Source organism: Gopherus evgoodei, chromosome 1 (assembly GCF_007399415.2).
Source record: "Gopherus evgoodei ecotype Sinaloan lineage chromosome 1, rGopEvg1_v1.p, whole genome shotgun sequence".
NCBI lineage: Eukaryota > Metazoa > Chordata > Testudines > Testudinidae > Gopherus > Gopherus evgoodei.
The window spans coordinates 37,421,328-37,439,251 of NC_044322.1; the positions used below are offsets into that span (position 1 = coordinate 37,421,328).

A 17,924-nucleotide genomic window follows, 5' to 3' on the forward strand; every position below is an offset into this window, starting at 1 on the left:
TGTATTTTACATTGCTGCTACTTTGTCTATTAAATTTTTGCAGCTCTGGAGTAAGTGCTTGGAATATTATTTTTTTAAAGCTACTTAGGGCCAACCGACAAAACAGAGCAAACTTACAGTTCCAAAAAGAAAAGGAAATAAATATGCATACTGTTTTCAAATTTTTTTTAAAATGCCTTTGTAGGTTTAAAGTGGGATGTGCCAGTACTGCAATTCTATTATATAAGGACAAGAAAACATAAGACAACCTCTCATTCATGCAGGACAAATAGCTTTGCCAAAAGCACAAATTACATCTAATTACAGGGTATAACTCTGTCATCTTTCTTTTTATAACCTAGTCATTTACACACTTTGATTTTTGACTTCCATTTGGGTTTATTAACATCAAAGCTTTGTCATCACTTATCTGTTTCTACAGACTTTTTTACCTGAGGCAATAAAGAATAAAAACTTCTTCGCATTTCAGCTTTTCGGATGCAAGAAAGGTTTAGTCTGTATTGTTCTTATGATGTTTCATGCTTATTAAACTTTTGTATGTTGTTGTAAAGTTTACTGCCCTAGGCATACCAATCTTAAATGCACTATAATTAAACCGACTGCCAGTATGCATATAAATACATTAGCACTACACTCTGATACATTTTATTCTTTTTCTTAACACAATTTTTCATTAACATAACCACAGATGTAATTATCCAGTCTTGATGTATTACTTGTTGCAGTAAAGGACAATTTAATGTTATAAATTGTTTAGGCTCTAATCAAAGATTAAATGGCAATACATTTTTAATTAAGCTGTACAGAACTTTTCTGTATTTATAGATTCCAACAGAAAAAATAATAACAGATAACCATCTTTGATGAAATATGACAGGTAAAACAACTACTCTTAGAAAATTAACATAGCTATCAAGATTTTTTCTTGACACTTCAAAAAGAGATTTCCCATGAATTCTGAATGGAGAAAGGTGGGTGAGAGAGAATCCTGTCTGAAGAATATAGTCATAGAAATGTTTATACATCAGTTATTTTCCCTTCTCTGAAGATATCCTCTATCAGAACTCTTATTCTGAGGAGAGTAATTAACATTAGGAATGTCCCAAAATAAGAGGGATAGGATAACTCTGAATCTCAGATTTAATTTAGGTTACTTAAAAGTTTTGAGTCAAGTGAAAAATCTTCCAGTAAAATTGGCCAATTTAAATAAGCAATTTCCTTTTAAAAAAAACACCAAAAACACCCCACGAGGTTTTCAAATGTGGAGTTTCCTGCACAGGAGTCAGATTCTGCAGCTTAGGCCAGGTCTACACTGCAGGCGGAGGGAGGAATTGATCCAAGTTATGCAACTTCAGCTATGTCAATAACATAGCTGAAGTCGATATACTTAGATCTACTCATTGCGGTGTCTTCACTGCGAGGAGTCGACAGCTAACGTTCCCCCGTTGACTCCACCTGCGCTTCTCACTCCGGTGGAGTACTGGAGTCGACGGGAGAGCGCAATTTAGACACGATAAATCGACTCCTGCTGGATTGATCGCTGCCCACGGATCCGGCAGGTAGTACAGACATACCCCAGCTTAGAAGGACAAAACTGGGATTGACTCCTAGAGAAGCTGAATCCAAGCAATAATGCTTGTATGGAGTGAATGTATGGAGTACTGGAAACAGTGTGAGCTCAACTTACCTCGCTATGAATACAGCTTGTGTCATGGTATAATTCCCCACTCTGAACCTTAGCGTCCAAAAGATGAGGTACCAGCATGAATTCCTCTAAGCTCAATTACCAGCTTAGTACTTGTAGCGCTGCCACCAACCAGGAATTCCAGTGCCTGGTACACTCTGATCCCCCCAAAACCTTGCCTGGGGACCCCCAAGACCCAGACCCTCTGGATCTTAACACAAGGAAAGTAAACCCTTTCCCTCACCGTTGCCTCTCCCAGGCTTCCCCTCCCTGGGTTACCCTGGAAGATCACTGTGATTCAAACTCCTTGAATCTTAAAACAGAGAGGAAAATCCACCTTTCCCCCTCCTTCTCTCTCCCCCTCCCAGACTCTCCCTGAGAGAGAAAGTAATCCTAACAGAGAGAGAAAATTAACCTCTCTCCCCCTTCCCTCCTTTCTCCCCACCAATTCCCTGGTGGATCCAGACCCCCTCTCCTGGTGTCTCACCAGAATAAAAAAAAAAATCAGGTTCTTAAACAAGAAAAGCTTTTAATTAAAGAAAGAAAAAACAGCAAAAAATATCTTTGTAAATTTAAGATGGAATATGTTACAGGGTCTTTCAGCTATAGACACTGGGAATACCCTCCCAGCCTAAGTATACAAGTACAAATTAAAATCCTTTCAGCAAAACACCAATTTTAACTCCTCCCAGCCAAATACACATTTGCAAATAAAGAAAAAAAACAAACAAAAGCCTAACTCATCTTATTTACCTAGTACTCACTATTCTGAAGTTATAAGAGCCTGTATCGGAGAGATTGGAGAGAAACTTGGTTGCACATCTGGTCCCTCTGAGCCCCCAGAGTGAACAACCACCAAACACTAACAGCGCACACAAAAACTTCCCTCCCTCAAGATTTGAAAGTATCCTGTCCCGATTGGTCCTCTGGTCAGGAGACAGCCAGGCTCACTGATTTTGTTAACCCTTTACAGGCAAAAGAGACATGAAGTACTTCTGTTCTATTAACTCTTAACTATCCGTTTATGAGAGCTTGACATGAGCTTCCAGTTTTAGCCCAGGTAAGTCACAGCAGTTCATGATACAATCAGTCATGGTCCTCTTAGTACCAAGATCCTCTGCTGAACTCGTGTCCAATTAAACAAAAAATTGGGTTTTTAACAGCTTTAGTCAGAGTAGAATTCAGAGGTCATGTTAACTTTAAGTATGTAGAGAAAGGCCTCACCAGGATGGGCAGGTGGCCACGAGAAAAAAATACTGACAGGGCAACAGGTTCATTAAAGTAAAACTCTATCACCATCTGGAAGAATCTTGCATGAATTCAAAGCACCATTTCAAGTTTTATAAAAACTTGGAATAATGTGGATCAGTCGCTAGAGCCTGAAGCTCAGTGACCAAAGTCACTGCCACCAGAAAAACGACCTTCTATGTAAGAAATCTGAGATCAAGACGCTTTTACCTGCTTGATCGGAAGCACATAAATATCAAACACTACAAAGGGCTTTTTAAATGGCAGAGTTTTAATAATTATTCTAAATACTTATGGTTAATTACCTATATCACTAATCACTCTGTGCTGTCTCAGAAGTCAAGCATAGGAACGGTGGAATCACCTTTGTGTTTCATCATGTTTAAGAGGATATACTAATATATTTATTCTTTTACAGTAGCTCTCACTGAAGTGGTTTCCCTCTGTTCTTGATCTCTGGACTTGGGATGTTTTGAGGATGAGTTTGCCCAGCCAATCTGAATCAAGGGCTCTGTTCTCCCATCTCTTACCCTTGGAAAGAATCTGTTTCCTTTGGCTGGGATGACATTTACCCTTGTTTTGCAATTTTGCTTTGCACTTTTTTCCTCCCCAGAGAAGAACAGGATAATGTGGCAATTTCTGCTGCTTTCACTGGATATGAGGAAAATGGGAGGCAAAGGGAAAAGCTGAGGAGTTTACCAGTCTCACCACATAATCAACGCTGTTGAAGTCTCCAGACAATACAAAGATTGGTGGGGTAGCAAATACAGACAACAACTGGTCATGGATACAGTGTGATCTGAATAAACCGGTAATCTGGGACTAATCAAACAACACGTTTTAAAATAGCCATGTGCCAGGTAATACATTTGAGATTGTATCCTGGAAAGCAATGACTTTCCAGCCAACCAAACATGAACTCCCAGGGCATGCCTACATTGCATCTGGGAGCGTGCTTCCCAACATGGGTAGATTCACATATGCTAGCTCTGCTCAATCCTGGTGTGCCATAAATAGTGGCATAGCTGTGGGTAGCACAGGCGGCAGCTCAGGCTAGCTGCCTGAGCACCTACCCACCTGCAGCAGGGAACATATTTGGGCTGCTAGCCCAAGCCACTGCCCGTAGTACTCCCAGCTACACTGCTATTTTTAACACGCTATCTTGAGCGGAGCTACCACATCTGTCTATCCACTCTGGGAAGTACACTCCCAGCTGCAATGTAGACATACACTGGTGGACAGTGTAGACAGGAACATTGAAAAGAATATACACGGGTCAGCAACCTTTCAGAAGTGGTGTTCTGAGTCTTCATTTATTCACTCTAAATTAAGGTTTCGCATGCCGGTAATACATTTTAATGTTTTTAAAAGGTCTCTTTCTATAAGTCTATAATATATAACTAAACTATTGTTGTATGTAAATACATTTAAAAAAAAATGTCTAAGAAGCTTCATTTAAAATTAAATTAAAATGCAGAGCCCCCCTAGACCAGTGGTCAGGACCCGGGCAGTGTGAATGCCACTGAAAATCAGCTCACATGCTGCCTTTGGCACGAGTGCCATAGGTTGCCTACCTCTGGAATAGAAGCTAGTATTTGGTACTGGTGAGATCACTAATACAATGCAGTGTCCATTTTAAAGTGTGGATACCAAAAAAAAGCATACTGAAAAACTGGAGAAGTTCATCAAAAAGCTAGAAGAACTATTCGAGTTCTAGAAAACAAGATCTGATGGTCATTTTATTTAATCTTAACAAAAATAATGGTAAGAGGAATTTGATCATGATCTGAACTACTCACACAGATTGATGTTAAGACTGTTCAGTTTAGCAGACAGACTCAAAGGCTGTCGGAAAAATTCAGAACTGGAAATCAGATGCAAAATTTTCCCCAGTGGACGCTAAATAACCATTGAAAGACGTTATCAAGGGATGTGGTAACAGTCTTCCTCACTATTTTGATAAATATGTCAAGTAGTAGGTCTTTCTAACAGATATGCTGTAGTTCAACTACAAGTTATAAACTTGTTGCAGAAATCACTGTGTGAAACTATGTCCTGTGTTAGGCAGAAGATCAGACTAAATTGTTATAATGATCCCCTTTACCTCAAAAATATATTATGAATCCAAAAAAATCCTTTAGAGTCATCTTACTTATGGAGTTTGCCGGGAATATATTGCCCAGGCATTAAGTATTTCTGACTCGACAGACTCCCAATGAGGAGACAAACAGCTACAACGGTGTTGGTCAAAGATGGCAGCGTAAAAAGGATCACTAAATACACAAATATATGAATGACAGAGTTAAAAAGCTTATAGTGGACTTTAGAAACCTCTGCCCCCAGCACTTGCTTTCAGGGAGTGAGCTGCCACCACATGTGATTGCCAGATTTCACATCTGTCTGAGCCATGTCCTCCACTCCCTCTCCCAGATTCAGAAAGGTTAGTAGAGTAAGAGTGTTGGACTCTGCAGAAGGTGTCAGAAAGCTGCTGCAGGTAGTTCAGAGCACAGAGAAATCCTCATCCAGGAAAGCATTTTCAGACTGAGCCTTGAAAGAACTTAGATGCTACAAGGATGGACACCACAGAAAGCCATAAGGCAGGTGAGTTAAAACCTATAAGAAGCATTCCAAACTGGCAGGTAGGTGGCAACAAGTTCCCTATCCTGCTTCTAAACTGCTGTAAGAAATGAATCTAAGAAAACCTGCAGCAAGCAACCCCTGGATAGTGTCAAAATTCTACAGTGTAGCTGTCTTTCAATCCTGCCTGTTGATCAAGATGCAAAGAACCCAGGGTCAATGCTGTAAGACAGTGGCTTTCAACCTCTCCAGACTACTGTACCCCTTTCAGGAGTCTGATTTGTATTGCATAACCCCAAGTTTCACCTCACTTAAAAACTACTTGCTTACAAAATCAGACATAAAAATACAGAAGTGTCACAGACCACTATTACTGAAAAATTGCTTACTTCTCATTTTTACTATATAATTATAAAATAAATCAATTGGAATATAAATATTGTACTTACACTTCAGTGTATAGTATACAGAGCAGTAAAAGTAAGTCATTGTATTAAATTTTAGTTTGTATTGACTTCACAAATGCATTTTATGTAGCCTGTTTTAAAAGTAGGCAAATATCTAGATGAGTTGAGGTACTCCCTGGAAGACCTCTGCATATCCCCAGGGATATGTGCACCCCTCTGGCTGGGAACCACTGTTGTAGGAGACCTTGTCAGGCATTTATTTATTTATTTGTTTGTTTATTTAATTTAAAGACCGGTGTCACAGAAGTAAACGACTTCCCCAGAAAGCTTTTGTGAAAGCTACTCAGTGTCTCAATATTTCTCAGGCTGCACATTCAACATGTGCTTGACTTCAACAAGTAACTATCTCCTTGAGCAACAAGACCAGCAGTGTGGTATTACCAGCACAATTTTAATGAATAATATGATTGAACAGCCATAATATAATCCACTGGTTTCTATTCTACATATTATGCTGTTTTCTCATTAGCACTTGCCAGTGTAAAATGCAAGTTGGACTGTCTCAATTTAAAATTAGAATTACATTAATGTTACTGCAAGAAACAAGTAGTGATTTGTCTTTTTATCATGATAAAACCACCACAACAACATTTATAGGGAATTACAAACAGCTATAATTACTAGCCAACAGGTATTATGTTAACTGGAAAATGATGGCATGTTTTATGAAATACAAAGTATTACATTATGTTTACTGTGTTTTCCACACAATAGATTTTTGATGTAAAAAAAACAATAAAATCAAGGGTTTTTTCTAGCTGTCTAGTCATGCATAGTTTATTAAGCTCCAATAGAAATTGTAACAATCTCATGGCACAATGAGCAATAAAAGGGAAGAAAGAGAAGTTGGCCAAAATATACATCTGTTATAAAAAGCTATTTTAATTCTTCAGATGACTTGTATATTTTACTTCTAATTCAAGACAAATGTATGCTTTGAGTGATACATCAACTGCAATTTTAAAGTTTCATTATACACTATTTATTGGTATGGAAATAAGAATCAAGTGGCTTTTTTATTTTACTCTCATTTGAGAAAGATGGACAATTCCTTGGTCCCTGCTAGGTCTTACATCAAGGGATGACAGAACTCCAAGCCAGTACTACAAAATATTAGCCAGTTTGCGAAGGAAGGGGGCTGGGAGGAAAACACTTTTTTATTCACAACCTTGTTTGATCTGGGCTCCCTTTCCCATCATATATTCCCATCCCTACTCTGCCATAGCAACTGAAAATTCTACAGATAGGATATGCTAGGCCATCCTATTGCTGGAGCTCTTTGGGAAGAATGGTGGGTACAGTAGACGCCTGTTTGCAGCAACACCCCGTAAGAGCAACCATTGCTTACCAGTAATATTTCAACCGGGAACACCTTCCCCACTGTGAATAGTCAACACTCCTCACAACAGCAACAGCTGCTTAGGAGCAACATAGCAAAAGGGCACCGATATGTTGCTACTAACAAGCATCTACTGTATTGCTATTGACAATCAATCTATTGAGGGAATCAGAGGATATAAAGGAACTTCTATGATGAAAGTGCTAAAAATGTTTTCCTTTTTTCAGCTTCATCTCAAATGGGAAGAAACCTATTAGTCTGATCCAATTTACTTTGATTGAACTGTTGTCACTGTTGAGAGGGAGCTGGTGCACAAAATTAATGATGGCAATTTCAGTTCCAAGAGCTATAAAGAGAGGCTGTAAATCAGGCCAAACAATACTAGGAAAAAACAAATGGGAAGCGAAAAAAAACTCAGTGAGGAACAGAATATACCAAAGTAGACCTCAAAGACTGAGATAGATTATAAGGGTTGGAAGGAACCTCAGGAGGACATCTAGTCCAACCCCCTGCTCAAAGCAGGACCAATCCCCAGACAGATTTTTATCCAAGACCCCTAAATGGCACACTCAAAGATTGAACTCACAACCCTGGGTTTGAGCAGGCCAATGCTCAAACCACTGAGCTATCGCTCCCCCTGGAGGAAATAAAAGTAAAAAAAGAGTTAATTATGGACCCCAAATAGAGATAATAAAGTGAGAAAAATAATGGTAAAACTTTGCTATAGAACATTGAAATACAAAGCTTTTTGATAAGAAAACAAAGCACTGGACAACCGAAGTTATCCAGACGCGGGCGGGGGTGGGAGGGGGGCGGGAAGAGGTAGCGAATTGCAGTGCACAACATTGTGGTGCGCTCTATCTGCCCTGTGTAGACACTGCTGGTATTAACTAAAAGGTACCTACAATATGCGTTAACATAGTCCTCTTTCATAAAAAAGGATTACATTAATGCGACCTAATGACCTTTTAGTTCAAACCAGCAGTGTCCACACAGGCCATTCAGTGCATGAACTTAGGTGCATTCTACAGCCCGCCTCCCAGTCATCCGCACTGCAGCGCACTACAAGCAAGAACTGGGATACAATACTGCATGAAATATTATACTACATCAGAAGGAGACTGGGGGAAAAAAGGAAATTTTATCTAGTACTCCAACTTACGTTTACAATTAAAGAATGTGATTAAAGATGTGCAGATGCCACTTCAACTTCACAAAGATCTGATATCAGCCTGGTAATTCAAGACACAGTGTTAGAAAATACAGATATATATTTCAGCAGATATCAGAGGAGCAGCTGTGTTAGTCTGGATCTGTAAAAAGCAACAGAGACTCCTGTGGCATCTTTAAGACTAACACTATCTGTTAGTCTTAAAGGTGCCACAGGACTCTCTTGCTTATTTCAATGGAGAAGGTTTTACAAGAACATAGTAAATGCTGGGTGAAAATGAAATGAGTAAGACAATGGAATGAAAAGAATACAGAAGGGAAATACAAATTGTTCAGAAATAACATAAGCTAAAAAGTTAAACATGCCATCCACCAATAAAGAAACTAGTTATTAAATATTGAAATCCAGTGTAGAGAAACTCTCTGCAAATAAGCGAATGGGAACAGAAGGCTATATCAGGAAAAAACTGTAGACTATAATGTCAAAATGACAAACCCGCCAAGAAATAAAACAAAAATTACACTAGAGGGTGCTGGCAATACAAATTGCAGGGCAGCAATGAGAGTTCAGAATTACTAAACCAAGGCAGTAGGCAATTCAAGTAGGAAATTAAATGGGAAAATAAATGAGTACAAGTGAAACCGATAGGAAATATACTATCAACTATAGATGTATGCTACAAATAATACACTGTACACTTGTCAGAAGTAGTGTTAGTACTGTTTAAAAGGAGAATGCATTTGTTTTGTGATGTGTCATTGTGGTCACATTTTCATGAAGAGGAAGTGATAGGAGATCATGTGACACAGACTTAGATAGCTGTTGCATTCACACTGAACTCTGGCTCCATTCCTCACTGCTCTGATAAAACCACTACCTAAAACAGCATCTTACTGAAGAAAAATAATATTTTTCAATGGCATAAAAATCTCTGGACATGTATCTGTTTTAAAAAACGATCGAGACTTTGATCAGTACAAAACAGAAGCTGCGCCAGCAACCTCCTAGCTCTGATAATAAACGTAATGATGCCAGCAACAGAATATCCTCAAACACCATCGTGAAAGAACAAGAAAGCTTGATAGCTGGAATTGTGGAAGAAATTGCACAGAACCATATCATACATAGTAATGAGGAAAAGTTGTTTAAGAATTTCTCTGCATTCTGTCCTGGTGGAGATGTCCCCTAAACGGAAAGTTCTGACTAAGAATCACAGTGATAGACCAAAGAGTGTCATTAACAGGAGACTCAGTAGGAACACAAAGACCATTCTGGGATAAAGAGAAAAAAACTGCAACTGCTTGAGAAACAAACAGAAGATAGCAAGTACAGGTTACAGGAAAAATATTTGAACTGAGTGACTCCCTGCATTCAGAGAGTTACTATGAGCTATTTTGATACAGTTCCACAACTATAAAGACAGACAAGCTCTTTTGGAAAACATACACTTTGGACCTTTTCATTAAATGTTCAGTGCCTAGCACAATGGGGCTCCGACTCCTAGTGAGATCTCCTGTTACTATCACAATATAAATAACAAAATAAGAAGATGCTGCAATTAAAGAGGATTAATCAGCATAATGGCAAGAACATCAGTTTGAGTATGAGAGAAATCACACACCTTTTAGCCCAATGAACAAGAGCCGCAAGAAACATGGTCACAGATATAACATCATCTATTCAGCTGTTGTACACACCTTTACCAAAAAGAATATAAAACTTCACACAATACAGATGAATCCCTAAGTATCCTCAGGAACTGTATATACTATCAACATAGACGACAGACTTCAATGTATGATTCAGCATTTATAAGGTTTACTTGACCATATTTTGGGGGGGAGAGATAGCTAAGTGGTTTGCGCACTGACCTACTAAACCCAGGGTTGTGAGTTCAACCCTGGAGGGAACCATTTAGTTGGGGATTGGTCCTGATTTAAGCAGGGGATTGAACTAGATGACCTCCTGAGGTCCATTCCAACCTTGATATTCTATGATCATATGAAACATAAGGAAAAAATTTAGTCTGCTGTTTAGTCCATAAGATAGTATAAATAGGGAAAGATCTGATTAGTTTATGATTAAGATTTAAAATTACTCAACTGAAATTTAAGTTTTAAGTGTCTTTATATAGTTAAGGAGAAATGTTTAGATTCTTGCACAATATGTTCATTGGATAGATCAACTGAAAATCTTTACTATGTACTCCTCTACCTCGATATAAAGCTGTCCTCGGGAGCCAAAAAATCTTACCGTGTTATAGGTGAAACTGAGTTATATTGAACTTGCTTTGATCACCCAGAGTGCGCACCCCTCCACCCCCCAGGAGCACTGCTTTACCAGGTTACATCCGAATTCATGTTATATCGAGTCACGTTATATCGAGGTGGAGGTGTATTTAATTTTAAAATTCCTTTAGAAATTAAGTTGGCTAATATTTATGCTAAAAGTTACAGCAAAAATCCATTGCTTGCTCCTTTATTAGATGTGGGCCTACTTATGTTCGAACTGGAAATAAGGTGTAAATTTTTAAAAGTGAGAATCATTAAGAACTGGAACAGATTACCAAGACACGTAATATATTTTCCATCACTTGAAATGTCTAAATCAGTAGTAGATGTTTTTCTAGAAGATATTTCTTAGTTCAACTACAAGTTATTGGACATGACGCAGGAATCACTGAGTGAAATCTAGGGTCTGTATTATGCAGCAGGTCAGACCAGATGACTAATGGTATCTTCTGACCCTAAAATCTTTATGAAATATAAAAACAATTTAGGCAGTTAAGGAAATGCATTACCTTTTATTACAGCTGATCTTAAATTCTTTTCTTAGAATATCCAGGCCCTTCAGAACCCAACCAAAGCATAAAAATGGCCATACTGGGTCAGACCAAAGGTCCATCTAGCCCAGTATCCTGTCTTCCAACAGTGGCAAATGCCAGGTGCCTCCGAGGGAATGAACACAACAGGGAATCATCACGCGATTCATCCCCTGTCGCCCATTCCCAGTTTCTGGCAAACAGAAAGAAGAAACAAACAAACAAACAAGTAATTAATTTCAGAAGACTGGAAATTGCTCTCTTGCAGCACTGGGCAGAACATGCATTGTAAGGCATTTAATTCCCATAAAAGATGCCCATCTTTTATTAAATGCAAGCACTTTTTTCCATCCTAGAGGACAACACTTATATGTTATATTTTCCAATCAGGGCTTTTATATCACAATTGGAGAAGTACTGCCAGTATATATATACACACCTCTAGGATAAAAAACTAATTTCCAATAGTTAACATACTAGATGGAGATTACAGCATAGTTCTAGACCCTTTGATGGACAGTGCCCTGAAGTCTATTCACAATTCTCCTCTGTCACTGTGAGCTAGACTATGTCCCTGCTGACAGCCACTATATTAGTGACTAAAGATATTTAAATCCCAGCGGAAAATACTTACGTTATTGCTCCCATTGACATGAGACACACCTTAATTTAAGCCTGCATCTTATCCTATACATTATATGATGAGAGATACATGTCAACCACAGAAGTCCCTATAATATCAGCTAATCATGCAGCCACCTACCTGATGGAAGATGATTTAATTCCTCACAGCACACAACAGAATTGAGGTTTCCTGCTTATCTTTTAGATAAACCCAAATTTTAATATAATAAATGCTTTGCAAGCTCCATTGTTTTCAAACTGCATGACACCCTCACTCTGTGTACTGGGGTAAACTGGACCTTCCTTTATCCAAAAAATACCCCCATTGGATACAATATTGTAAGAAAATTCTTAGTTTGGCAACAGATCTGGCAAAATGCTTCATATGTCTAAACCTCTACATCAAGAAACGATTATAGCATCCACCAAAGATGGCATATTAGGTCCAACTACTAACTACCTAATTATTTATCAAAGTATTCCTAAATTTCTGTAAACATACTCCTGAAGAGCAGCAAGGTCCTGTTGACATCAAAGTTCCTACAGAAGTTAAAATTCCTCAAATAAACATAAAATTAGAGGATAACATTATTTTGAATTACATATAAGCAGCTATTAAAAGGCTCAATGGGTACTCTATTTCTCTAAGGCCATGTCTACATCTAAAATTTTGCAGCGCTGGTAGTTACAGCTGTATTAGTACAACTGTATAGGGCCAGCGCTGCAGAGTGGCCACACTTACAGCAACCAGCGCTGCAAGTGGTGTTAGATGTGGCCACACTGCAGCGCTGTTGGGCGGCTTCAAGGGGGGGTTCGGGGAACGGGAGAGCAAACCGGGAAAGGAGACCAGCTTCGCCGCGGTTTGCTCTCGCGTTCCCTGAACCCCCCTGCAAACCGCAGGGAAGGAGACCAGCTTGCTCGGGGTTCGGGGAACGAGAGAGCAAACCGGGAAAGGAGACCCGCTTCGCCGCGGTTTGCTCTCGCGTTCCCGAACCCCCTGCAAACCGCAGGGAAGGAGACCTGCTTGCTCGGGGAACGGGAGAGCAAACCGCGGCAAAGCTGGTCTCCTTTCCCGGTTTGCTCTCGCGTTCCCGGAGCCACCCAGCAAACCGCAGGGAAGGAGACCTGCTTGCTCGGGGTTCCGGGAACGAGAGAGCAAACCGGGAAAGGAGACCCGCTTCGCCGCGGTTTGCTCTCGCGTTCCCGAACCCCCTGCAAACCGCAGGGAAGGAGACCTGCTTGCTCGGGGAACGGGAGAGCAAACCGCGGCGAAGCTGGTCTCCTTTCCCGGTTTGCTCTCTCGTTCCCCGAACCGCCGAGCAAGCGGTTCTCCTTCCCTGCGGTTTGCCGGGTGGCTCCGGGAACGAGAGAGCAAACCGCGGCAAAGCTGGTCTCCTTTCCCGGTTTGCTCTCTCGTTCCCGGAACCCCGAGCAAGCAGGTAAGGAGAACCGCTTGCTCGGCGGTTCGGGGAAAGAGAGAGCAAACCGGGAAAGGAGACCAGCTTCGCCGCGGTTTGCTCTCTCGTTCCCGGAACCCCGAGCAAGCAGGTCTCCTTCCCTGCGGTTTGCAGGGTGGCTCCGGGAACGCGAGAGCAAACCGCGGCAAAGCTGGTCTCCTTTCCCGGTTTGCTCTCTTGTTCCCCGAACCGCCGAGCAAGCGGTTCTCCTTACCTGCTTGCTCGTGGTTCCGGGAATGAGAGAGCAAACCGGGGAAGGAGACCAGCTTCGCCGCGGTTTGCTCTCGCGTTCCCGGAGCCACCCAGCAAACCGCAGGAAAGGAGACCTGCTTGCTCGGGGTTCCGGGAACGAGAGAGCAAACCGGGAAAGAAGATCAGCTTGATTACCAGAGGCTTCCTCCTTCCACGGAGGTCAAGAAAAGCGCTGGTAAGTGTTTACATTGGATTACCAGCGCTGGTTCACCAGCGCTGGATCCTCTACACCCGAGACAAAACGGGAGTACGGCCAGCGCTGCAAACAGGGAGTTGCAGCGCTGGTGATGCCCTGCAGATGTGTACACCTTCAAAGTTGCAGCGCTGTAACTCCCTCACCAGCGCTGCAACTTTCTGATGTAGACAAGCCCTTAGAAATGTTCTTATACCCTCATCCCTTATTTCACATGGCCCACATCACTTCAAGCATCTAGGGTAGTTGGAAACCACAATCATAAGATTTCATCTGTGCGAATGACCTGTTAATGTATTAACCTCTCCCCAGAACTGCATATTTCAGGTATGAGATCTATTCATTTTTTGGGAAATAGTCTTTAAATTAACATAAACAAATGTATAATCACTCCCATTGGAGCCCTGACTAAAAAGGATACAAGCGAAAATCTTTTGATAGTAATGGGCACCTACCAAACTGAAATATTTAATACACTGATCTAAGCAACATCTTTGAAGAAAACAGTCCACCAGCATTTCACAAAATACAGAGTAATTATATGGCAGGATCCCCTACTTCTATTGCATGGCTGTTTTCCTTTTAGTAAAGTGAACTCAAAACCAAGACTATGGGTATGTCTACACTACGGGATTATTCCGATTTTACATAAACCGGTTTTGTAAAACAGATTGTATAAAGTCAAGTGCACGCGGCTACACTAAGCACATTAATTCAGCGGTGTGCATCCATGTACCGAGGCTAGCATCGATTTCTGGAGCGCTGCACTGTGGGTAGCTATCCTGTAGCTATCCCATAGTTCCCACAATCTCCCTTGCCCATTGGAATTCTGGGTTGAGATCCCAATGCATGACGGGGCAAAAACAGTGTCGCAGGTGATTCTGGATAAATGTCGTCACTCAATCCTTCCTCCGTGAAAGCAACGGCAGAGAATCATTTCGCACCCTTTTCCCTGGACTGCCATGACAGACGCCATAGCATGGCAACCACGGAGACTGTTTTGCCTTTTGTCACTATCACCGTACGTGTACTGGATGCTGCTGACAGAGGCGGTACTGCAGCACTACACAGCAGCATTCATTTGCCTTTACAAGATAGCAGAGATGGTTACCCATCCCTATTGCACTGTCTGCCATTGTAAATTGGCGATGAGATGACGGTTAGCAGTCGTTCTGTACCATCTGCTGCTGTCATGGGTGCTCCTGGCTGGCCTCGCTGAGGTCAGCCAGGGGCACACAGACAAAAATGGGAATGACTCCCCGGGTCATTCCCTTCTTTATGTTTTGTCTAAAAATAGAGTCAGTCCTGCCTAGAATATGGGGCAAGTCTACTAGAGAGCCACAGAGCACAGCCGCTCCGTGTCAGAGCCCCAGAGACCCCACAGAAATGATGAGCTGCATGCCATTCTAGGGGGTGCCCCTACAATAACCCCATCCATTGCTTCCCTCCTCTCACACCCCTCCTGGGCTACCGTGGCAGTGTCCCCCCATTTGTGTGATGAAGTAATAAAGAATGCAGGAATAAGAAACACTGACTTTTTAGTAAGATTAAATGATGGGGAGGCAGCCTCCAGCCGCTATGATAGTCCAGGCAGGACATTAAAGAGTGTGGGGGGGGGAGAGGAACACAGCCTCCCACCGCTATGACAGACCAGGGAGTACAGAATCTTTTCTTTAGATACGAAGAGGGGAGAGGGGAAATGATGGAGCTCAGGCTCCAGCTGCTATGATGAGGACAGTTACCCAGCATTTTGTACCGTCTGCCAGGAATAACAGGGAGTCATTCCCATTTTTACCCAGGCGCCACCAGCCGACCTCACTGAGGCCAGCCAGGAGCACTCACAGGATGATGATGGGACAGCTATCAGTCATTTTGTACTGTACCATCTGCCACCGGGGGAGGGAGGGGAGAGAATGCTGCTGTTTAGTGCTGCAGCACCTCATCTACCAGCAGCATCCAGTAGACATACTGTGACATTGAAAAGTGGCGAGAAACGATTTTTTCCCCTTTTCTTTGAGGGGGGAAGGGGGGTAAATTGACGACATATTCCCTGAACTACTGGCGACAATATTTTTGACCCTTCAGGCATTGGAAGCTCAGCCAAGAATGCAAATGCTTTTTGGACACTGCAGGAACTGTGGGATAGCTGGAGTCCTCAGTACCCCCTCCCTCCCTCCATGAGCGTCCATTTGATTCTTTGGCTTTCCGTTACACTTGTCACACAGCACTGTGTTGAGTCCCTGCTGTGGCCTCTGTCTATCACAACCTGGAGATTTTTTTCAAATGCTTTGGCATTTCGTCTTCTGTAACGGAACTCTGATAGAACAGATTTGTCTCCCCATACTGCGATTAGATAAGTATCTCCTGTACAGTCCATGCTGGAGCTCTTTGGATTTGGGACTGCATCGTCACTCATGCTGATCAGAGCTCCATGCTCGGCAAACAGGAAATGAAACTCAAAAGTTCGTGGGGCTTTTCCTGTCTACCTGGCCAGTACATCCGAGTTCAGATTGCTCTCCAGAGCAGTCACAATGGTGCACTGTGGGCTACTGCCTGGAGGCCAATACCGTCGATTTGCGGCCACACTAACCCTAATCCGACATGGTAATACCGATTTCAGCGCTACTCCTCTCGTCAGGAAGGAGTACAGAAACTGGTTTAAAGAGCCCTTTATATCGATATAAAGGGCCTCGTTGTGTGGACGAGTGTAGGGTTAAATTGGTTTAACGCTGCTAAATTCAGTTTAAATGCGTAGTGTAGACCAGGCCTATGTTACCTCTTCTAAGTCCTCCCTATATATTTCAAACACTTGTAGCACAATAAAACAAGAAAATTCTGGGGACAAGTCTAAAAACAAATCAGAACAAAAAAACAAAAAAACAATTTTAATGGGCGAGGGGAAAAAGAAAACTGGGGAAGAATTAGTCAGTACTGTTATCCAAAGACAGGAGTTCTTTCCCTTCTGAACTGGGAACACCAACCATGCCGCATCATTATTTTCTGTAAGGGAATGGTATAATCATCACGATGTACCAAAAAAATCTGTTTTAAGAATAACATACTAATGTAGCATTTGTTTAATATCAGCCTTCAAAGGAAAAGAACGTTTTTAAAACCCAACCAGGAAGGACCCTTAAAAAGGACTGGGTCCTTAAAAGATTGAATGACACTATGTCCTTCAATTAACTGTAAAAATTTTATATATGTATGTACCTACAATTACGAGACTTTTTAAAATAAAGTCTAGATCCAAATCTCTATCATCATGTCATACAACAGAGATACACTTTCAATATACAAACAGCCTTAAGCATTTGTCTCCTAAATTTACATATTCCTTCAGAATACTATGGATGAAAAAGTTTATCCTGCTTCACAATCTGCGGGTGCAGATATACTGAAGATTGACTTTTTATGAATGGTAGCAAGGGGTCTGGACAAGTCAATTTGCACTGCATTTACACAAATACTGTGTGTGAGACTGCCCCCAGACAGTAATAAAAAAAAAAATCTAAATTTGTAGCTATCCAAAGCAAAACTCACATTTGACACTATTTACCTTAAAACTTGGTTGTCTTTATAGAAAAGGATTAACTAACTGAGTAAATTAATACAATACACTCATTTAGATTCTCAGGCCATGTCTACATCTAAAATTTTGCAGCGCTGGTTGTTACAGCTGTATTAGTACAGCTGTATAGGGCCAGCGCTGCAGAGTGGCCACACTTACAGCAACCAGCGCTGCAAGTGGTGTTAGATGTGGCCACACTGCAGCGCTGTTGGGCGGCTTCAAGGGGGGTTCCGGGACCGAGAGAGCAAACCGGGAAAGGAAACCAGCTTCGCCGCGGTTTGCTCTCTCGGTCCCGGAGCCAGCCAGCAAACCGCAGGGAAGGAGACCTGCTTGCTCGGGGTTCCGGGACCGAGAGAGCAAACCGGGAACGCCGCGGTTTGCTCTCTCGGTCCCAGAGCCAGCCAGCAAACCGCGGGGAAGGAGACCTGCTTGCTCGGGGTTCCGGGACCGAGAGAGCAAACCGGGAACGCCGCGGTTTGCTCTCTCGGTCCCGGAGCCAGCCAGCAAACCGCAGGGAAGG

At 41.8% G+C, this 17,924-nt stretch overlaps 1 protein-coding gene and 1 long non-coding RNA gene across 3 annotated transcripts in view; both read right to left on the reverse strand.

Moving 5' to 3' along the window:
* MICU2 (mitochondrial calcium uptake 2) overlaps positions 1-17,924 on the reverse strand; it is a 265,922-nt gene that overhangs the window by 198,907 nt on the left and 49,091 nt on the right. The window lies entirely within an intron of this gene.
* On the reverse strand, positions 8,586-11,982 carry LOC115651091. Its single transcript, XR_004000308.1, has 3 exons — positions 11,971-11,982; positions 9,870-9,875; positions 8,586-8,673 (listed from the first exon to the last, which is right to left on the reverse strand). It is a non-coding gene; the product is annotated as an uncharacterized LOC115651091 (long non-coding RNA).